This window comes from Triticum urartu, chromosome 1 (assembly GCF_003073215.2).
Source record: "Triticum urartu cultivar G1812 chromosome 1, Tu2.1, whole genome shotgun sequence".
NCBI lineage: Eukaryota > Viridiplantae > Streptophyta > Magnoliopsida > Poales > Poaceae > Triticum > Triticum urartu.
The window spans coordinates 509,787,989-509,796,669 of record NC_053022.1 but is presented as its reverse complement, the minus strand read 5'-3'; the positions used below and the strand labels follow the sequence as shown (position 1 = coordinate 509,796,669).

The window sequence follows — 8,681 nt, the reverse complement described above, 5'->3', positions numbered from 1 at the left end:
AAACATTATGATATTCTCTGAGGTAAAACAAAAAACACAACAAAACATTATGTAACAATCTAAAATAAAACAAAGACAAAACTAGTAAAAGTGACATGAATAATCTCCAGATGACAATGGACGACACGTCGGAGGTGGCAATACCAAAGTGTTCGTCGTGTGTACAAGGAACTAACATGGTTGTAATGAAACAATAAATCAATGAAAGAAAAAGATTTTGGAGAGAAAGGAGCTATAACAATCTTACAATAATTAACAAGGAAAAAAGATTGTCACAAATCAAAACAGCCTTGTACTTCGTTGGTGGTTTAATGGTTGACCATGCTGCACTTCTTCCTGATCTCACCTTGGATTCCGGTGAGCGGGTTGGCGTTGCCCATCTTGATCATGGAGGCGGCGAAGTTGGCGAAGAACTCGTCCTTGAAGGTGCCGGTAGCATGGTGCTGGACGTAGGCGCGGGTGAAGGGGTCGGTGAGGAGGGCGCCGTCGGAGTGGAATAGGCCCCTCCGCTTGCTCACTAACTTGAAGTACTCGGTGTCGAAGGTCTTAAAGCTGCCGGGGTCCATGTCCACAAGGGTGGTGTTTTCGTTGAGGCTGGCACACTTGCTCTTGAGCCGCATCATGTACTACGGCTCCAGCATGGGGTGATGTTGCTGGGCTTCTCCATGCTAGTGAAGTTGTAGAGTCGGTCGGAGAAGGAGAAGCTCCAGCGATCCATTTATGGACTGGTGCAAGCCTCTCGGAGTTGGAATAAACGCTTTGATAGTGTGATCAAAGCATATGGTTTTATACTGACTTTTGGAGAAGCCTGTATTCACAAGAAAGTGAGTGGGAGCTCTGTAGCATTTCTAATATTATATGTGGATGACATATTGTTGATTGGAAATAATATAGAATTTCTGGATAGCATAAAGCGATACCCGAATAAGAGTTTTTCCATGAAAGACCTCGGTGAAGCTGCTTACATATTGGGCATCAAGATCTATAGAGATAGATCAATACGCTTAATTGGACTTTCACAAAGCACATACCTTGATAAAGTTTTGAAAAAGTTCAAAATGGACCAGTCAAAGAAAGGGTTCTTGCCTGTCTTACAAGGTGTGAAGTTGAGTCAGACTCAATGCCCGACCACTGCAGAAGATAGAGAGAAAATGAAAGTCATTCCCTATGCTTCAGCCATAGGTTCTATCATGTATGGAATGTTGTGCACTAGACCTGTGTGCCTTGCTATAAGCATAACAGGGAGGTACCAAAGTAATCCCGGAGTGGAGCATTGGAAAGCGGTCAAGAACATCCTGAAATACCTGAAAAGGACTAAGTATATGATTCTCGTTTATGGAGGTGAAAAAGAGCTCACCGTAAACGGTTACGTCGATGCAAGTTTTGACACTGATCCATATGACTCTAAGTCAGAAACTAGATATGTATTTTTATTGAATGGATGAGCTGTCAGTTGGTGCAGTTCCAAGCAAAGCGTCATGGCGGGATCTACGTGTGAAGCGGAGTACATTGCTGCTTCGGAAGCAGTAAATAAGGAGTCTGGATGAAGGATTTCATATCTGATTAGGTGTCATACCTAGTGCATCGGGTCGTTTGAAAATCTTTTGTGACAATACTGGTGCAATTGCCTTGGCAAAGGAATCCAGATTTCACAAGAGAATCAAGCACATCAAGAGACGCTTCAATTCCATCTGTCATCAAGTGTCGGAGGGATACATAGAGATTTGCAAGATACATACGGATCTGAATGTTGCAGACCCGTTGACTAAGCCTCTTCCACGAGCAAAACATGATCAACACCAAAGCTCCATGGGTGTTAGAATCATACTATGTAATCTAGATTATTGACACTAGTGCAAGTGGGAGGCTGAAGAAAATATGCCCTAGAGGCAATAATAAAGTTATTATTTATTTCCTTATTTCATGATAAATGTTTATTATTCATGCTAGAATTGTATTAACCGGAAACTTAGTACATGTGTGAATACATAGACAAAAACATATTGTCCCTAGTATGCCTCTACTTGACTAGCTCGTTAATCAAAGATGGTTATGTTTCCTAACCATAGACATGTGTTGTCATTTGATGAACGGGATCACATCAGTAGGAGAATGATGTGATGGACATGACCCATCTGTTAGCTTAGCATTATGATCGTTACAGTTTCATTGCTATTGCTTTCTTCATGACTTATATAAGTTCCTCAGACTATGAGATTATGCAACTCACAAAAACCAAAAGAACACTTTGTGTGCTATCAAACGTCACAACGTAAATGGGTGATTATAAAGGTGCTCTACAGGTGTCTCCGAAGATGTTTCTTGGGTTGGCATAGATCGAGATTACGATTTGTCACTCCGTGTTTTGGAGATGTATCTCTGGGCCCTCTCGGTAATGCTCATCACTATAAGCCTTGCAAGCATTGTGACTAATGAGTTAGTTACGGGATGAAGTATTACGGAGCGAGTAAAGAGACTTGCCGGTAACGAGATTGAACTAGGTATGATGATACCGACGATCAAATCTCGGGCAAGTAACATACCGATGATAAAGGGAACAACACATGTTGTTATGCGGTTTGACCGATAAAGATCTTCATAGAATAGGTAGGAGCCAATATGAGCATCCAGGTTCCTCTATTGGTTATTGACCGGAGATGTGTCTTGGTCATGTCTACATAGTTCTCGAACCCGTAGGGTCTGCACGCTTAACGTTCGATGACTATTTGTATTATGAGTTATGTGTTTTGATAACCAAAGTTTGTTCGGAGTCCCGGATGAGATCACAGACATGACGAGGAGTTTCGAAATGTTCAAGACATAAATATTGATATATTGGACGGCTATATTCGGACACCGGAAGTGTTCCGGAGAAGTTTTGGATAAAACCGGAGTGCCGGAGGGTTACCGAAACCCCCCGGGGGAACTAATGGGCCACATGGGCCTTGGTGGAGAGAGAAAGGGGCGGCTAGGGCAGGCCGCTTTCCCCCTCCCCCTTTGGGTCGGAATTGGACTAGGTAAGGGGGGGGGGGGCGACTCCTCCCTTTCCCTCTCCCTCTCCCTCTCTTTCCTTCCCCCTCTCTCCCTCTTGGTGGAATCCTACTAGGACTAGTAGTCCTAGTAGGACTCCCTTGTGGGGCGCACCCTAGGAGGGCCAGCAGGCCTCCCCCTTGCTCATTTATATACGGGGACAGGGGGCACCATAGAACACATAAGTTGATCTTTTTGCCGTGTGCGGTGGCCCCTCCAAAGTTACACACCTCGGTCGTATCGTCGTAGTGCTTAGGTGAAGCCCTGCGCTGGTAACTTCAGCATCACCACCACCACGCCATCACGCTGAGGAAACTCTCCCTCGGCCTCAACTGGATCAAGAGTACAAGGTACGTCATCGAGCTAAATGTGTGCTGAACGCGGAGGTGCCGTACGTTCGGTACTTGAATCGGTTGGATCGCGAAGATGTTCGACTACATCAACCGCGTTAACTAACGCTTCCGCTTTCGGTCTACGAGGGTACGTGGACAGACTCTCCCCTATCTTTGCTCTGCATCACATAGATAGATCTTGCGTGATCGTAGATTTTTTTTTTTGAAATTACCGCGTTCGCCAACAGCCATATCTTCACCTTTGTTGCAATGAACTTAATCACAAACTCGGTGGCCAGATTAATCCCATCGACACTTATGCGGCAGTCCAGCTTCTCTTCTTCGAGAATCTAGATATATTGCCGACAGGGGTGATGAGCTCGATCTCTGCAACCTAGCACATTGTTGGATGCAAGAGCCAGAGCTGATCTTCATAAGCCCACCAGCCTCCCACAACATTGCCACCATGGACTTTTGCCACGAGCACGAGCCGAAGGAAGAGGAAAGCGATGGCAGTTTCCCTGAATTGATACCAACACCTTGCCGGCCTTGGGAGTCAATGTGACACCTTGTTTTTTGCTGGTTTCTTTTTGCCATCATACTTTTCATCTGCCTTTTCTTTGAGTTGGATTTTTAAGTTAATTCATTTGGACTTGCACTTGGGCATTGTTTTGATTTTCACCCAAGTGACCCTCTCACCTCTCACAACCTCTCTTGATCTCCCATTCATCATCAAAATGCTTTGGAATATTTATCTTATAAAGAAAATATTCATTGTCCTCTTGAAAATGGAATATTTCCACTTCCCTTCCAAAGCAACCCATCTGTTTCTTTCTAAGAAAAATCTAAGAAAATTCTCACACATCCTTTATACAATGCCTCATCACCCTATGCAAAAATATCATATGGTCATGTGACCAAATTTTGCTAGGGAAAATCATTTGTATTCTACCCTGAAAATGCACTTTACAAAGTAAGTGTATTATTCCTTGATCCAATGAAGCTGATTTTTCTTGAGCTTCATAACCTTGCTAAGAAAACTTTAACCCCAAGAGATTAGCCCTAAACTCCTTCTAGAACCCCTCCAAACACAGTGCACCAAGTTTCTGTCCAGAAACTTGTTGCTGAGCTCTTGTTCAATCCGGTCGGCCTGGCAGTGTGCCATCTCTTCTCATAGACCAAAAATTGCATGGACAACACACTAGACAAGGCTTGGCATCGCCTGGGCATCGTGTTGGCATAGTTCGCGTGGTGACCGCGTGTGGACACGGGCGCTGGCATGCATTCGGCGCGCTCTGCGCTGTGCCTGAGCCCCTGTTCAGTGAGTGCCTGTCGCAGTGCTCGCCTGCGACTGCCGCACCGCGCCACCAGCTTCGATGCATCATCCTTGACCTCTCCCTGCAGCTCGCCGATGCTGAAGCCGCTACAGCGAGCACGGACATGTCGCGGCCACGCGCATGGTGCACCCATGCCCGTGTCCCCGTCCTCACTCACGCCCTATGCTCGTCCTCGAGCTTCCATAGTGGCCGCGTGAACCCTAACCTCTTCTCCACCTCCCTCTGGTGCTCCTCGTCACCGTACGCCACTTCCAGAGCCCTCCGGCGGAGCCGAGACCCCCATCCCCTTTGCCTATAAATAGAGCTCCCCCCTGGCCTCTCCGAGCATCTCAACCCAGTCATACAACCACCACAACATAGTAGATAAGCCGCAACCCGGCCGGGCAGGCCTCTAGACGCCGTCCACGACCCGAGCTCGCCGGCGATCCCCTCTGCTGCTCCCCACCTCTCTAGTGCCCCTGGAGTTCCATCTTCTCCGGCGAATCCCTGGAGGTCCACTGGTGCTAGCTGACCCTGTTGGAGCCCCTGGAACCGCCCACCTTCGCTGTCTTCCTCATCTCCGGTGAACTCCGTCTGCAGCCACCATTGGAGATGTCATTTCCGAGCTACTCCAGCCACCCCTCGCCAAGCTACGGGTATAGGCAGGTGCGCCAGAGCCTCCTCTACCCATCCCTCCCTCTCAAATCGCCGGCCGACCCCTCCTCGCCGGAGAGAGCCCCGGTGAAGCGCCGTCGTCCCCTCTTTCTCTCCTCCTCTCCTCAAAACCCAACAGGCAGGGCCCACTGTCAGCTTCTCCACTTGCGCCCGAAGCGATACGAGTGGAGGTGTATTCTCTGAATAAGTCTCTGACGTCACCCCCCAGTTTTTCTTTTATTCAAATTTAAATTCATTCTAACAACAACTTTGACCAGCTCTAACTCCTAAACCATATGTCCAAATGAGTTGATTCTTTTTGAAATGTTTTGCATTGGAATTCTCTAGCAGCACACAAAATTTGAGATTTTTCCTTACTATCTAGAATTTCTGGTGAATTTCAGAGTTGTTTTTGATATTTTCTTTTGTTGTTTTAATTATTTTCAGAGGGAGAATCTTGCCTTGAGGAGAACCAGGAGGAGTGTGACCCTCCTCTGTGCTAAGGCAAGCCACCACAAATATTCGCATAGTGTCATTTCAATAACTATGATTTTCCAACTTGAATATGCTTTATTTCATGCATTAAATCATTTATATAATATTGCTTAAGTTATTGCATTTGTTATTATAGAAGTGTTTAGCTTGTTGTGGTACTTGAGTGCATGGACTAGTTTAGTGCAGTAGAGATACTTTGATAATATGACTATGGTTGATAATGCTCGGTATTATTTTCATACGATGGTTAATATTTATATTATCACCATGCTAAAGTCATAACTAAAAATGACGGAGTTTAACCAGTACCTTCACATGATCAGTAGTGCATGATGATTCTTTGAGGTTGATCCGTTTCATCTCATTGATATGTGAATATAGTTGCATGTCATATGGTTGGATGTTCATGGCATACTTTGGCTCGAGTTATTTTATTTCAAGTTAAACCTGATGATAATTCAACTTGAACATAATTGTTGATTGAGTCATGGTGCCACCGAATCGAGCTTCCCGATGCAACCCCTTTTGCCTTTATGGGAAGGCCCTTATTCGGTCCGTTGTCATGCCTCTGGTCAGTGCCTCCAACAAAGGAAGGTTATGGGCGTGTGGTACCCTGGCCCGGTAAGCAGACATAACCTTGTGTGCCCGTTGTTGTTTTGGTACCATGTCCCCGTTTGGGACCTTTGATGTTTTTATCATGACGGTGGCCGTTGGATGCCACGGGTTGGCATCGGGGCCACCCATGACTTAGCCCAGAGGGGAGTATGTCAGAGTGGCCGAGAGAGTGTCATGGAAATGGGTTGGTTTTGTCGTAAGCCGTTGGTCCACCCGAATGGGAGTTGGAGGCCATGGGTTCCATGGTGTGGCTACAATGTACTAACCTCTGCAAAGTGTATATTAAATCTATCGTTAGCCACATCCTCGGTTATGTACATAGCTCGTAAGTAAGTCACACCATGGATCAACATGAATAAGTTAATCGTGCATAGTAAAGTTATATGGTTGGCACTTGTTATGTGATGAGATGGTTGAGACCATGAAGATGGTTGTTGCTATGGGAACCAAATAGTTGGTTTCGTTTGTGATCTGGGAGTGATCACCGTATTGTTGATGGTTGTTATGAGGTAACCCATTTGGTAAGAGAGTCCGAGGGACTCGGTACACAAGCATGTTCACTTCATGAGTAGTCTGCATAGCCTTGCATTTAACCTACTTAATCATCATGTTATTGTTTTCCATTATGCTTTTACTTGTTGTGAGCTTGCAAGTACATTCAATATACTGACCTGGCGTGTCATGCCAGATTTCAAGAAAGTCCTACTGGATCAGGGTGCTTCCCATGTATAGGCCGTGTCCACATCGGTGTCCATGTGCTATGGAGTTCCGCGTCATCGTCGTTCCACTGCCGCGTAGTTTTTGTGATCAAGGCCCCCTTCATGTTCATTAAATAATGTATGTACTGTTCAGCCACACCGTGTGTGCCGCTGGGCCTCGCTACCTGATGTAATATCGAACCTATGTTTCTGCTAGCATCAATAAAGCGATTTTTTTGTACCAAGTTGTTGTGTGTTGCCAGAAGACTAGATCTCTGGGCTGGCAATGTAAGGTAAACCGGTTGCTCTGAGCCGGGGTGCCCCAGGCAACCACCTTGTACATGGTTGATAACATCGCAAACTCTAAAGATGATGCTTTTGATGAGGGCGCACTGGCAACACGCATGACACCGATACCGAATACCAACAACGCCTCCAAAAAGCTAGAAGCTAGTCGTAAGAAGATGTAGCACCCGCACTTGCACCAGCAACAAGAGCGCGGTCGCCTCTTAGAAAAGAAGGCCCAACCGTAGCCTCCATCAGGTTAGTCCAGAGTAGGCAGAACATAGTGTGTTATCTGAAGATGCGACCAAACTTGTCGCCCAGGCCCGAGCAATGCAGCAATACATGGAGTTGCGCCCACCAATTCCGCAATGTTTCACACCCCACCATAAACCTTATGGTTGCAATGGGGCAGTGAACGACATCAAACTCCTAGACGATCATTCAGGCCAGGAGCATTTTGAGCATGCCAAACTTTTGCTCCAAACATTTGCGGTACAACAAAGTGTTTGCATAGGGTTGAAGACCAAGGTGGGGACATCGAACGACATGCAGAACAGACAAGTTCACCCCACTGGAATTGAACGTCCACTAGTTCGCAAAATCATGCAGTTGCCAACCTATCTCCGCCGACATGCTCGCCAAGTCGCGCGCTCGCCAACCCTGAGAGAACACCATCACCCCACTATCTGCTAGGAAACATAGTAGAAAACTAAAAAATTGCCCTATCATCACAATCCAGGAACACTATGAAGATGCATTGGATGTTTAGATTGGATTGTTACCAACTTAGAGTTGCATCATAAGAAGATTTGATGTAGATCATTGATGAAGTTCTGTGAACCGTTCACGAACGATCCATCGAGCATAAGAACGAGCCTAAGAATATCCCTCCATCGTCGGAGGAGCAAATCCCACTCTTGAGATATCAAGCCCCTTGTCACACTTTTCGATGAACCTAAAAGTTGTCGTTATGATCACCATGTTACAGAAGATGTTTGAGAAACCCCAAAGTTTATTGTCTGGTATGAAGTGACTACGATACTCCCATGGTCCGATGAACTAAACTATACGTTACCTCTCCTTGTTATATCAATAGACTTGTGAGATTACATCTCAAAGAATAACAATCAAGTTGGATCAATTCAATATGATCATTCTTCTATCATCATACTATCAAAGTTGTTTTGGTATCCTCACTACTCTTAACAAAATACCTATGACCAAGAAAACATGATCATAACATAACACTTGAACTA

At 45.6% G+C, this 8,681-nt stretch overlaps 1 pseudogene; it reads right to left on the bottom strand.

The window, feature by feature from the left end:
• Nucleotides 1-264: 264 nt before the first annotated feature.
• Nucleotides 265-718, bottom strand: LOC125533006 (annotated as a pseudogene).
• Nucleotides 719-8,681: the final 7,963 nt, after the last annotated feature.